We start from the raw sequence: 13,382 nt of genomic DNA, 5'->3' as shown, positions 1-13,382 counted from the left end.
ACTTGGCCCCAGGGACAAGAGGAGCAGGTTTGTACTGTGGCATGACTGAGAATCCGTTGTGGGACATGCAGGGACTCTCACTGCCTTGGTATTAGGTGAAACTAACCAATTTAGATGAAAAAAGAGTTATACTACTGTTTTTTCTTATTCTTGATGAATTTAACCAACCAGTTAAAATGAATAGGACCTTTTGGCACCACCCAGTTACATTTGATTTTCAGCGCAAATAATTTGGTATGCTGAAAAATTCTGGCATGTGGCAGAGAGGCCAGCTTAGGCTTACTATTTATGCTCACACTCCTGCACTAAGGTTAAATGAGTTTAACACTTTGGGGCTGAAACTAAGCATCCTTTAACCTTCAGTCCTGAGTCCCCATTCGCACTCTGGTGAGTGCCCCCCTTGCAGAATGCCGGTGCAGTCTGGCAGAGCGAGCAGCTCGTGTGTAAGGTAACGTCAGCGGCTTCAAAGGTGCTTCGTCATTTGCATTCGTCATGACAGAATGCTTCGTCAGCACTGTTGTTTGTCTGCACTCCTTTAAACTATGGGCTCTGACCTTTATTAGGTGATATTCAAGTCTCATTTTGATATGGTGAACTGCTTTACACAGTCTTGAAATCTGACCCTGATATTTCAGAGAGATTGCTCACTGTTATTCAGCTTTTAAATGGAGTCAGTAACATTTCTTGAAAAAAGACTTTGAAGGTCAAATCCTGTCCTGTCAGTGCCATATTAACCCCATTAGTTTCATTAAGGTATGCGCTCATTTTAGCCGTATTGCTTCCTCCTATATTACTTTAAGAAGGTAAATTACTTTAAAGGGCAACTGTTAAGCATTACAAATTCTGAAAATTAAATACTATCTTTAAGAAAGACCTCCTTACATCTCACATGAACATACAACAGTTGGTCTCACTTCACAAGGCTTTCTTTGCAGTCACAAAAAACTTATTTGTTTGTCTGTTATATTTTTCTGTCAGACTCAAATTCTTCTCCCAGATCTTACAGTTAATTTATAGTAAACAAATACCTCATAAAGCATACGATCATTATACAAATACATTATTATAGCCATTTGTCTTTTTGTTTGTAAATTCCACAAATTGAATGTCTGGGTAATGGATGTTTATGGAGATGCAGTTGATAGCACTGGCTGAGCCCACGGCATGACACGGTGCTGAGGGTCATGAATGAGCCCCTCTTCCCATGACAGGCAGGAGAGGGCTTGATGCCTACTGATCTGGCATCACAAACCACGTTCCTTTAGAAAAAAAGAGCTGGTCTTGATCGATGAACATGCTTCCCCGACCCATGCCTGTATAATAGAACTGAGATTCACATTGCTGTGCTTCAAATGGGACACAGCAAAGTCCGGGCTCCCCCAGGGAGTTGATCATGCGCCTGACCGTAAGTATCTGGATTATGGTCACTTTTGTAGATGAATATAGCTCTGTCTTTCAGATATTAGAGAGAGACCAATTAATTATTTTGCTACTTTATAAACCCAGAGTAATTGCACTATCTCCTAAATGTGTTAGTATGAGAATTGTCCTTGTGTACTGCCCTCGTATTAGGTCAGACTACTGCTGCTCTTGGAGCGACTCTTGGCTTACTTTGGTGCAATTGTAACATAGGTAGGCCCTGGTACTAGCGAAGAAATCTTCACAGCACTTTCATATTTTATATTCTTTAATGGCAAGAAACTAATATATATATATGCTGCAAGATTAAAGAATTAGTCCATTTCCTGGAAGGCTAGAGGACCACGCTGCTGAAATGGTGATTGATTCTATTCTCAAAGATGAACTAGAGAGGTTTTCTAAACCTGGCCTGTTTGTTTTGGCTGGCTGTTTGCTGCCACCTTCCTGAGATTTTTCTTTTGCTGCTTGAGTCTGCTCCAGACTCTTCAAAACCTGAAAATTGCCAAAGCTGATGACATATAAGAAGGAGCAAGCGTTGGTGCAGTGCAAGGAGAATGCAAGTTAGCAACGGGTGTTAAGAGGACCGATATTTCTGGCATCATAGCCCATGGCACACTCAGTACCGTGGGTGTGTGTTGCCTATCTGTGCATTCTCCCAAGAATGGAAAGCAGATCGTCTGCTTTCATAACCTGTCTCCTCCTCTCTGCTGCTCTGGTAGTGGTAGTGGTACAGTGCAGGTTTGTTCAGCAGTGCCTCTCGTGGGACTGAAAAGGTAAAGTTCAGGCTTTATCTATGCCCTATCTTGATCTAATTAGGAGAAGACACTACACGCGGGCTCCTGCGGAGCAGTTTCAGGGCTTGTCTGTGCATGCAGCTGGTGGAGAGTAAGGAGATGGCCGTGCCTGCGTGCATAGAGGTGCGGCTGAGCTATAGTATAGAATTTGAACTATGGTATAGAATTTGAAGTTGGTGTTCATTACAGAAGTTACAAACAGAGAGCACGCAGGATGAATGTGTAAATACAGCCAACACTGATGTACAGATTGTGTGTGACTCTGTTGAGTATCAAATGCCTTAAAACAGGTGCAAAGTAACTTCCAGCTGTGTGCTGGGGAGCTGTGTGATAAGACTGCAAAATGCCTTTATCTTGTTTGCCCTCTTCTTCTCTTATTCCCTGGTGGTAAGACTTGGTTACTAACTTTCAAACTGCTGAGCAACTTTTAACTACTTGTGTAAACTTAAAAAAACCACCTCAATCTGACACTACTTCCTAACATGTTCTCTGAATCAGTCTGTCAAGGAGGGGAGAGTTCAGTTCTGCAGTAGTGATGGCCATTGCCACAATTTATATAGCTGTAAGCAGGAGTTTATAAGTGGCAAAATATAAGTGGCAAGGTTTGCATGGTGCTGTAGCAATGCTTGCTAGCTCGATGTAAAGACTTAGCATATAGACAGATGGAAACTATTCATGTCCCTTAAAAGTGCAGTGCTGCAGAGAGCCCCGTGGGTTTGGTAGCTGGAGGTCAAGCCATACTGCAACGTATCCCTAGTGAAACAGGGAGCCTTTGCTTGGGGAACTGAGTTGAGCCCCAAGGCTCAGAAAATCCTCAAAGTAATGCAAAGTAGGTCCTGGTTTGCAAAACCAACACAACATGGCAAATGCATTTCTAACTGTAGCTTGATAACAAGAATATATAAACAGACTTCGCCTGGTTTCACATTTAACTGCAACATTTCTCGCAGCTCAGACTTGCCTGGCTTTTTCTTCCATAACTTCCAGTTATGCAAATTGATACATTTGACGAATTTCTGCCTTTTGTAGCAAGTCATGTTCAGAACAAGGAAGAGTGAAAATCTAGTATGTGGTAAAGTTGCTCATCAAGTGTTGTGCTACACATGCTTGTATAGGAGACTAATAAACACTTTCCAGCATGGAAATGTATGCCTTGGACATCACGTACAAAATTAAGGAAGAAGTGCCAAATCCTGCAACGTGTTTCAAATAATCTGATCTCCTGGAGTCATGTGGCTGCCCAAAACCATCACCTTTCATTTAGAAGATTTTTTAAAAAAAGTAGGAGAGCCACACCGCCTTCCTTAAAGAGAAAAACTAAATCTCAAGTGTTTAAAACCAAAGAACATCCACCCCACCTTGTAAACAGATAGCAAATTAAAAGAATTCAAACACATGCATGTTTCTGCTCGGCCCCTGTCGCAGTCCTTCCCCAGCCATCGTGCTCTGTGGGCAGTGGGGGGTCTGGTGGCAGGGGCCATGGTGGGGTGGCCGTGAGCCTGGGGGGAGCCGTCTTTCTGAGCACCTCTCCTTGTGCGCACCTGGAGCACGTTCATGGGAAGGTCACTGCAGCAAGGACGAACCAAAGAGGAGCCAGGCAAATTTGGAATATGAGAGCCAAATTAAGGCATTTCTCTTGCTGAGACCCAGAGAAATCACTAAAGAGGGAAAACAGAGCCTCGCTGAAATTTTCAGCAAGGGAAGGGGGATTAGCAGACAGGTATGTCCTACTTTGTCACACACTATGAGGTGTTAGAGGAGTGGGTGATGGGGTGGGCTTGGTATTTTTTCTATTTTGCTTTCAACCTGGAGGCGGCTAAATAGGAATGGTTTAAAATAGTATCGTAGTTGCCATAGATACTTGTCTAAATTGAAACTAGAGGTCTGGACCAAGCTTTTAGTCTGTCCGCCAAAGCAAAACTTGGACCCGAGTGATGAAACCTGAGTGGGTTTGAGGAGTCATGCCGAAGCTTGCATTGCCCCAGTCAGTGATTCAGCCACACCGCAGAGCATGTGGATGTGTTTGACGTCACTGAGCAGCTCCAGCAAGGGTTCACATGGGCCTGGAGACTCTGGGAAGGGAAAAATCCTTCATGCTTCAAACGTTTTCCTCCTTTTTTTTGCCCCAGGAGGTCTGTAGAGCTCGGAAAAATGCCGTGGAATGTTGCTTTCCTGGGACCGGGTTTGATTTTTATTTTTTAAATGTTACTGTGCAGCAAAGCAGCAGCAAATTTAAAGTAGTTCAGCTGGATAAAAGCATCCTGTTAAGGTAAATTCAGTTTATTTGTCCCAGGAATGTGTGGCAAATGTGTGTCTAATTACACATAAGGCAACTAAGCCTTTCATCTTCTTTCAGTGAAAAAGAATCTGCAAACAAAGTGGAAAATGTTTTGGTGAAATGTATGAAGGTCTTTTCAAGGATTTGGTTATCACAAATGAGCCCCATTTAAGGGAACTGGAAATGTTTTGCCCTATCCTTCTGCTTTGTGGGTGGCATTGGATGTATTGGGACAATTTCAGCTGACACTGGAAATCCCTCACTTTGAGATAAAAATCTGTCATTCTGCCTTTGGAGATTTCTGTTTCATCTGTCCATTTTTAGATGGGGAGGGCAAATCAGTACTGGCCCGGTGAAGATGATAGAGATGCACAGAACCCATCCGTTGAGTCTGGCCTGAAAAGTGCATACTTAACATTGTGTTGTATTTCCTCTCCAATTCCTTGCTCAGTAGGTGGTAGAGAATTAGTGCTTAATTACTTGCAGGCTGTGGACAACAACCAGCCCCCTTAAACTGTTTACATTTCTGGATAAGGCTGGAGCTGAATGTTCTTTGTGGTTCAGTCTTTCTCAAAATCTATGGAAGACTTTACAGTGCTTGTTTATCTTTTATACCGTATACTGGGATAAATGTTTGTTCCCAAAGAGCTTTTATCTGTTTAAAAAAAAAAAAAATTCATCCATGACTATATCACATTATGTATGATAAATCTGATTTATACCATTCAGCTTCCCAGCTTGTGAAAAGGCACAGTCTGTCGTTCAAGAGGCTTGTGCAATTGTGGGAGTTCATAACTGAGCAGAAAATCAGGTCCAAGTCTTAAAGGTGGAGCTGGAGTTCTAGACTTGCTTGGATACAAGGAATTACATCTAGCAAACATCACTTCAATAAAACATTAATTTCCCATTAAAAAACATCATGTTGCTCTGATAATTGTTCCTGTTTTGAGTAATCTTCATTTCCTGCATATCTCTGGTGACTCATCACAGCGGAGATCTCATCCATTCTGCTTTGCAGATGCTCTCAAGCTGTCTATTCCCGATCTGACTCAGCTTCTTTATCATCAGCATCTTCTCCCGTTGCTATTGTGCTGTGAAAATGTATGCCTCGCTAAGGACTTCATTCTCCTTCCAGCTTAAAAATGACTGGCGCTGCTGGCTACACTTTTAAATTTAACTCAAGTGTTCAGAAAGTTGTAGGTTAAAAATTCACATTTGATGTTTTCAGGTTGTCTCAAGTCTTGAATCCGCAGCTGAGAAGCCCAGATTGCAAAAATGTATGCGTCTCCCAGTCCTTATCTCTATCTATAATGGGAACAAATCTTTCTTCCTTTCAGATTTTCTACGAGTGGTTTGCCAAGGTTATAAATTCCCAATGTGATCTGTGTATCCTGTAACTTCAATTAAACTATACTGCAAGGGGTTAAAAGAGATGGGTGGTGCCTGGGTCTGTGTGGAGTTCCGTGCATGTCAGCTACCACCTTTGTAACAAGGTTTGAGATTCTGCTACTGAAGTTTATAGGTGAATATAGAGTTTTAAGAAAGGTAATTGGTGGATGGTGCTCTAAGCAACAAAACCACAGGATTCAACGAAATCCTTGTTGACTGTACAGCTTAGAGGGCTGCAATACTCTGCAGCGTTATACGCCTCCATGCAGTATGTTCTGGCACATTTAAGCTCAGGGCCCTCAGAGCTGCGGTGCAGCTGCGGGCAAGTCTTGCGTGATGTTTGTATTGCTAGTGCAACATGTTTGTCGGCAGTGGGGTGTACAGCAGAACCTTATATGACTCTCGCTTTAGAATTTGGGCTAAAGGAGTGGAAGGCGCACGTGTCGTAACGGTGTAACTCCTGTTAGAATTACCTGGCTGTAAATATGCATTTAAGACTTACCTCTGCTGTTAATTTAAGGCTACAATAAATTTTTGATCCTGAAGCAACACCAAAAGTTTCTGCCAGGAGTCCTGTGGGTGGTGGGGATGTGTGCAAGGAGGAAGTGAAGGCCTCTTGCACAGATGAGTCTTTCCTTCTCTCAGTATTGCTTCTGCATGTTGGTCTGGGTTACTGATCAGGAGGTTCATTGTCCAACTCATTAGTAGCATCGAGTCATACAGGCAAGCTTTCTTTTCCTTTTTTAAGTCACCTTCATCCTCCTATGTGCAAAATGGAATCTGATGTTTAATATACAGTGCATTGCAGTGAATAAATAATTTGTTATGCTTTTCTAGGGCTTTCATTACTTAAGTTATGCGCTCTGAATTGGCACTGCCATTGTACTACTTGGAGGTATCCTCTTGTCACTTGTACCGCAAGATGTACATGCGATTCATGATAGCAGATCATCTTTACTTTTAATTGACTTTTCCACTCTCTGTATTATTGGCAGTTATTTAAGCTTCTTAGGTCATGTTTGGGTAAAGGTTTTCTTTCCATACTGAAAACAGGTTCTAGTATTAAAAGTTGCACACTGACAGTACCTTTCACTCAATGAATAATGATAGAGGAGTTTTGGGATAGTGCCATGCTTCATATAGTTCTTTAGCTATATCTGTCATTTGAGGTGGTTACCTCAGCCGTCAGTCTGTTGAGATTACGTAAAGTCTTTAAATTATCTCCTCTTTGTATGGCCAAAAAATTATTCAGTCCTCTTGTGTATTGTATTACCTCAAGCTCTTGGTATTTATTGCGCATGCAATCAAGAAATTAAGAGTCTGAGGCTTGCAAAGATTTATTTAGTGGCACTTAATAGCTATCTGTTTGCTAGTAATTTGGTTCAACAGAATGAGAAATTTATTTTTGAATCGTCTTTTAATGAGCAGATAAGCAGGTTTCTCTATCACTCTAAAACTTTGGGTTGTCACTTCAGGGCTGCGTTTTTACAAATGGAAATTGTTATCTCTTGGATAGGTAGCAGGCTGTTGTGGTAGTTTCTATTGGTTTTAGTGGAGCTTGATTTTTAAATACCCCCATTAGCTAAGAGAAGAATAAGAAACTTTCTCTTTTACTTTAGAGATATTTCTTTTACTGTATATTTGATACTTGATGGAATTGGTACAGCCAGAATGAACCCCTAAACAATTCCCAACTCTGTGAATATCTGTATGTTATTTTTGTCATTGTTTTTGCTGTTGGCAGAAACAGTCGTGTAAGAAAATTTAAGAATATCTTTATTTTTGAAGGAGTTACATTTATCATAATGATTTTGAACTTGTTCATCACTGGACCTGTACTTATGACTTGAGCAGCAAAGTCTGTGATCCAAGAAAGCCTCTTGCACAGCAGAGCTCCAGTGCAGTGCAAATCCACCCGGTCCTGCAGTGTCACCAGTGAAATGTCACCGTGTCATGATCAAAAAGAGCACTTGAAGGTGTGTTGAGAGAAATATGAAATAAGTAAATACGGTGCTGCTTTGATAAGTGACATGGAAGTTTCGTGGCTGCACCACATCTGTGCCCAAGTAAAGAAGGGTTTGCGCAGGGTTGGCTCTACTGATGTGCAGGGGTGACTGCCCTGGGCTGCTTCCAGGCTGAGAGAGGTTTCATACAAAATCCTACCACGAGGAGGAGAGGAGAGGATGGCTTGTGACATTGTAAAACCTGTCTTTGGAAGGGCCAAGGCAGACAGAGATATTTCCTATGTGATGAGGATTTCTGCGACTGAAACAGAGGATGAGCAACATGGTGTGTCTGTGGAAAATAAAAATAGTTTTAGTTAACTAATGAACTAGCTGTGATTTAACTTAATGCTGCTGAAACAGTTCATATGTGCAGCTGAAGTTTTCTGAAAGGAAGGGAGGGAACTGAACTGAATTGCAAGGGCTGAATTCAGCACCTGGCTGCTCGGTGCCTGAGCCCACTTAAGCAGTAAATCAGTGTCGGGCACTTGCAGGTTCTGCTGCAGATCCAGAGAGTATCATCTCCGTCCTGGCCGGACCAGTTCAGTTCAACCATTCCTTTCATCAGAGCTTGGAAACTTCACTGGGGGAGGGGATTTCGAAGTCTAGCAACGCTGGTTTTCCTCTTCCAGTCTCTAAATTGAAAAATGTGTGTGCGTGAGAAGGTGTGGTTTAAAAAGATCAAAGCCTATTTTGCACTTACATATGGTGTTAGTTGTCCTGAATACTGGTTGTGCAAGCTGGCTCTCGGGAGGGCAGATATTTAAAAAAATCCTCCAGAGAGGATTTTTGTGTGTCTGCAGTGAGGTTCTGCCTGGCATTAAGCTGGTCCTCCCTGGGGCACTGCGGTCGGGCTGCCTCTCTCTGCCTGGGCCAGCCAGCCTCACAGCGTTCCCAGGAGTTTGATATCTTTGGTAGCGCTATCTTTCTGTCAACTTCAACCGGAAGTCTGGCTAACAACTTAGAAATGTATGAGATTGGAAATTGTTACAGAGATATGCAATGTGCAGTTCTGTACTGCAAGATGTACATGTGGAGCATTTCTCTTTGACGTGAGGTATGAAAGTGAAAAAGCCGAAAGAGCAGAGGAGAATCTGCATGCTCTTCCAGTGTGGTCCTCTAACAGCATTTAGGGTTTTTCTTTTGCTTTTTCGAATCTCTTTCTAAAAAAAAAGAAATTTAAAATTAAAAGTCACTGCTGCTGAAGCCTGTAGATGACATGTAGGCAGAGGGAGCGATGAGTAACAAGGAGGCCTGCACAGGGCTATGTGGATTGCTTGCACTTTAGCACGGTCAAATGTAAGGTCATTCACCCAGGCTCTTCAGTCAGGAAAGAAAAAGAAAAAGCTAACTCTGTCTTCTTACAGTCTGGCAAAGCAAACATCTTTGCATCACACGGGGCTTAAAGCTGCCGTGAGGCTTACAGAATAGAGATTGGGGTGACTGAAGATGTACTCAGCATCCCTACTTCAGCTGTCATGACAGTTTTAAGGCTGGTCTTCCTATGAACAATTAATGTACACAAAATGACTTACCTTTGGGTACTGTGTTGTGATAACCAGCATCAATCCCTACAAGTCAGAAGTCCACTTCTGTCATTTGCAGTTTGTGAAATCCTGTGAAAAAAAGGAAAAGAAAACAAAGGAGTATTATGTCAGGGTAATAGAAATAGGTATGTAATTGCTGCTTCATCTCTGTTTTACAGACATGGGTATATTTGGCACTGCAAATTCTCAGATATTTTTAAAGAAACACAGAATAGTAAGTGAAGTGTGGGGGATTTTTGGTGAAGATCCTTATCCCTTTTTAAGGAAGTCAGAAGGACACTTAGTAGTACATGTAGTTCTTACCTTTTGTTGGCTTCTTGCCAGGGCATCACTTCCTCCCCCCCCACCCCGTGTCCTTCAGTTGACTCCAATTGTGACTTATTTACAAATGTAATTCTTGGGAATATCATTCAAAAGCCATGTGCTATAAGACAAGGTGCAGGTCTTCATTTTTCACAATGTCAGCTTAAGCTGTAGAAAGTGCAATCCGCTGGATCTAATGGGACATATGGCTGGCCTCTTTTCCCCCTCCCTTTTTTCCCCCTCCCTTTTTTCCCCCTCCCTTTTTTCCCCCTCCCTTTTTTTCCCCTCCCTTTTTTTCCCCTCCCTTTTTTTCCCCTCCCTTTTTTTCCCCTCCCTTTTTTTCCCCTCCCTTTTTTTCCCCTCCCTTTTTTTCCCCTCCCTTCTTTCCTCCCTTCTTTCCTCCCTTCTTTCCTCCCTTCTTTCCTCCTTTTTCCTTTCTGAAATAAACTTGTAACTATGTGGAAGTAAATCATAACTAACATAATGCTCATACCTGTGTGCTGGAGCTAGTTGAGCCAAGTCTCCTGGGGAGAGGTGGGAACGCGTTACGCAGTTGTAGTAAATCAAGTGAACAATGCACACGGTTTGCATGAACTCCTCAGTGTCAGCAGAGTTGGGGATTGCTCACAAAGGGTAACTTTAGCTTAGAGAGGCTGATCTGTTGGCTCCTTCCGCGGATGAAGGAGGAACGTGGGCTGCTCTAGAGCCAGTGGCCCTGGAGTCCCCTGCAGCCCTGGGCTGGCACAGGGCTCTGCCACTGGGACTGGAACCAGGCACCAGCAATGGGGGTCCTGGCCCACAGGAGCAGCATGCAGGGCTCCCATTCAGTGCTGGAGGGTCATCCCAGGACCCGGGTGTGCCGGTCCCTCCGTCCAGCTCAAGGAGGTTTGCTGGCACCTCCTGTGCAGGAGCCATGCCTGCAGCCTCCCCTCCCTTTGGCTCAGCAGCTGATGTGACTTGGCACCTACGAAGGCTTTTGGCATGAGAACTGGCAACCTTTGCTTGAGACAGTGACGTGGAACAGGAATTAAATTTAAATGTTTTGCCTTGTTGTCTGGAGGAGTCCGTCCCTCTCTGCTTTGTCAGGAGCCCAGGGGACATCAGCCCCACTGTGTTTTTATCTTTTGTCATTATCCCTGCACTCTAGTTTCCTCAAATCTTGCCAGTTGCAAAAAGAAAATTAATGTGTTTTTTCATAAAACATGAAAAATTACATAATCTCTTCTTTATGGGGGAAGAAGGATTGGGAGGGGGATTTGTCTTGGCACCAGCTCAGGTAAGTGAAGATTACTGCTATTAAGGGAAAAGTACCTTGATAAGATGGTTAAAAAAACGTATATAAAAATTGCATGCTAGCTTGGATCCTACTTTTAAAAAAATCATTCTGTAAAGGTGATGTGTGGTGGACCCATTTGTTCATCTGAGGTGACAAAGGAAGGAAAAAGTCATCTGAGCAAGAGATCTGTATGAAAAGAAGATGACCTCAGCCATGCTGTACCTAACTTTATAGATGGGAACCATACCTCATTCTAGCAGCCGAAACAGTTCTTAAGGCATTGAGAAGATTTTCAAGGTATGCATAAAGAGAGGTTATTGTGAGTTAGACTGCTGGGATTTAAATTTGTGCCATATTGAAGGGAAAGTATCCTCAGCTTGAAGTCATTCTAATTAGTGTCAGGTCAGTCTGTCCTCCAAATTTAAAGTAATAAAAATAGTTGCTAAGAAAGTGGACGCATTGCAATGGGGAACAATCCTGAGAGGCTGAGCATTTGTGGAGCTGTGACTGTAGTTATAATCAATCATAATTTTTTTTTAACTGCTGATTGTAGGGATATCTTCGTAAAATTTCAGATCACTTGCATTCCTCCAACAGAGCTGGTAATGGATGGTGCTGGGTACATAGTTCATGAGTTCAACTTGTAACTTGTTTTATTATACTGGACTGGATTGTGAAAATATTATATCAAGAGTTAAAAATGTCGAGTCTTTCTTTTTAGCAAATATCACTGGATGTCAAGCAAACATATCAAATTTAATTGACTTCTTAAACATATGAAGTGTTTTGGAACTGTTCCATGGAAATAGGATTTAGAAAATCTTACCTGTCGGTACTGTTTCTGTTCAAGTTGGATCTGTATGTTGCTGGCAGAGAACTGGGCAATTTGGGCTCTTGCTGGTCTTGGGCTGATTTTGTTTGAAGCCAGATGTTGACTCTTGGGAATTAATGTAACCTTCTGTGTTTAAATGCCAATGTATTTTTCCTCACTTGCTGTTGTTTTTTATGTGCCAACCCCACTGTACAGATAACTTTTTTTATCATTGATTCTCAGTGACGATTGATGTCATTAAACTTTTTGTGTCATATATGCAAATTGACATAAAGCCTTGGAAGGCTGGAAGTGGCGAAACAGTTTCCCCACTCCTAGGCAATTAAGCAGGTATGATATGGGAAGATTTGGAGAGAGGAAGAGAATGTGGAAAGCAAAATTGTATTTAGAAGGTTTCTTTTCACTTCTTTCAGTATTCAGTATTACTTCCTCACTAAATAACTTTAATCCACAAATCAAGTGCATGGAGTTGCACTAATCATTACTTTAACAGATGATGGTGTGGAAAAGTAATTAGCCTTAAATAACAAACTGTTACGCTACACCAGGCAGTTTTGCTTTATACTTCATATGCTGTAAATGTAAGTCATCTTAATATCATTATGAATTCATTAAACTGTTAACTCAGGTTTCCACGTTCTCTCAAGTTCTTGAAATATTATTCATTCGCTTATAGTGCTAGTCAGTTCAAGTGCAGTCACTGGAGATTAAAAGTCATATAAAAGTCAATGAACCGCTGCACAGGAATAACATCTTTTCCAATTGTACGAATTCAATGCAAGTATCGTATTACTTTGATTTCATCCATTGGTTTGAGGTGGCTGCAAACAGGAATTGCGGAGTGGGGTGGTGCAGCGCAGACACAGTATGTGCTGGTGCTGCCAACAGTATAATGGATCTCCTCTTCTCAGACCTTTAATACCTGCTGAATATGAGCTCAGGGCTAATAGCACTTTTAAGAGCACTTTGAATACGCTGAGCACTGGGAGTCCTGACTGAAATCAGAAGCTTTGCTGAGTCAGCGAGTGAATGTGCAAAAAGGTTTAAGACTGATAAAGGGCTAGGGGAAGCACATAGACCACAAGAGCAGTGCGGTGGCCAGTACTTGTAGCATCAGTAATTGTGGGCACAGTGGATGGCTGTTTTGTGTCCTGACATAGAGGGACAGGGATTGTTTTTTTTCTGTTGGAGAGTTTCCCAAAAGATGCAGGAAGAGAGATAGAATTTGGGGGGCGATAAGGAAAAAGGGTCAAGAAAAATAGGAGTAATGTGTGCAGGTAGCAAAGGGAGAAGACTAAGGGACTCAGAGATGAAAACCAGTAGTGAAACAGAGAAACCTTCCAGGGTAAGAGCTGCAGGAAGCCAGCTGGACACAGATGACATTGCTTAGTGTTGTAGGGGGCTGTCACTGCTATAGTTACTTCTGTCTGCCCCGGCAGCTGGGTTACTGATGCTGTTATCAATATGGTACAGTGCCACGTGGGCAGCAGACTCGGCTCGTGGTCACAGCTGTGCGCACAGCACTGCCTTTGCCCGGTGTA

General features: G+C 42.4%; 1 protein-coding gene and 1 long non-coding RNA gene across 4 annotated transcripts in view; one reads left to right on the top strand and one right to left on the bottom strand.

The window, feature by feature from the left end:
- FBLN2 (fibulin 2) overlaps positions 1–13,382 on the top strand; it is a 97,202-nt gene that overhangs the window by 30,049 nt on the left and 53,771 nt on the right. The window lies entirely within an intron of this gene.
- Positions 7,667–9,925, bottom strand: LOC142415420 (uncharacterized). The gene is made up of 3 exons (XR_012777415.1): positions 9,734–9,925; positions 9,419–9,499; positions 7,667–8,175 (listed from the first exon to the last, which is right to left on the bottom strand). It is a non-coding gene; the product is annotated as an uncharacterized LOC142415420 (long non-coding RNA).

This window comes from Mycteria americana, chromosome 11, assembly GCF_035582795.1.
Source record: "Mycteria americana isolate JAX WOST 10 ecotype Jacksonville Zoo and Gardens chromosome 11, USCA_MyAme_1.0, whole genome shotgun sequence".
Taxonomy (NCBI): Eukaryota; Metazoa; Chordata; class Aves; order Ciconiiformes; family Ciconiidae; genus Mycteria; species Mycteria americana.
Note: the sequence above shows the minus strand (reverse complement) of the source record. Positions and strands in the feature narration are given on the sequence as shown.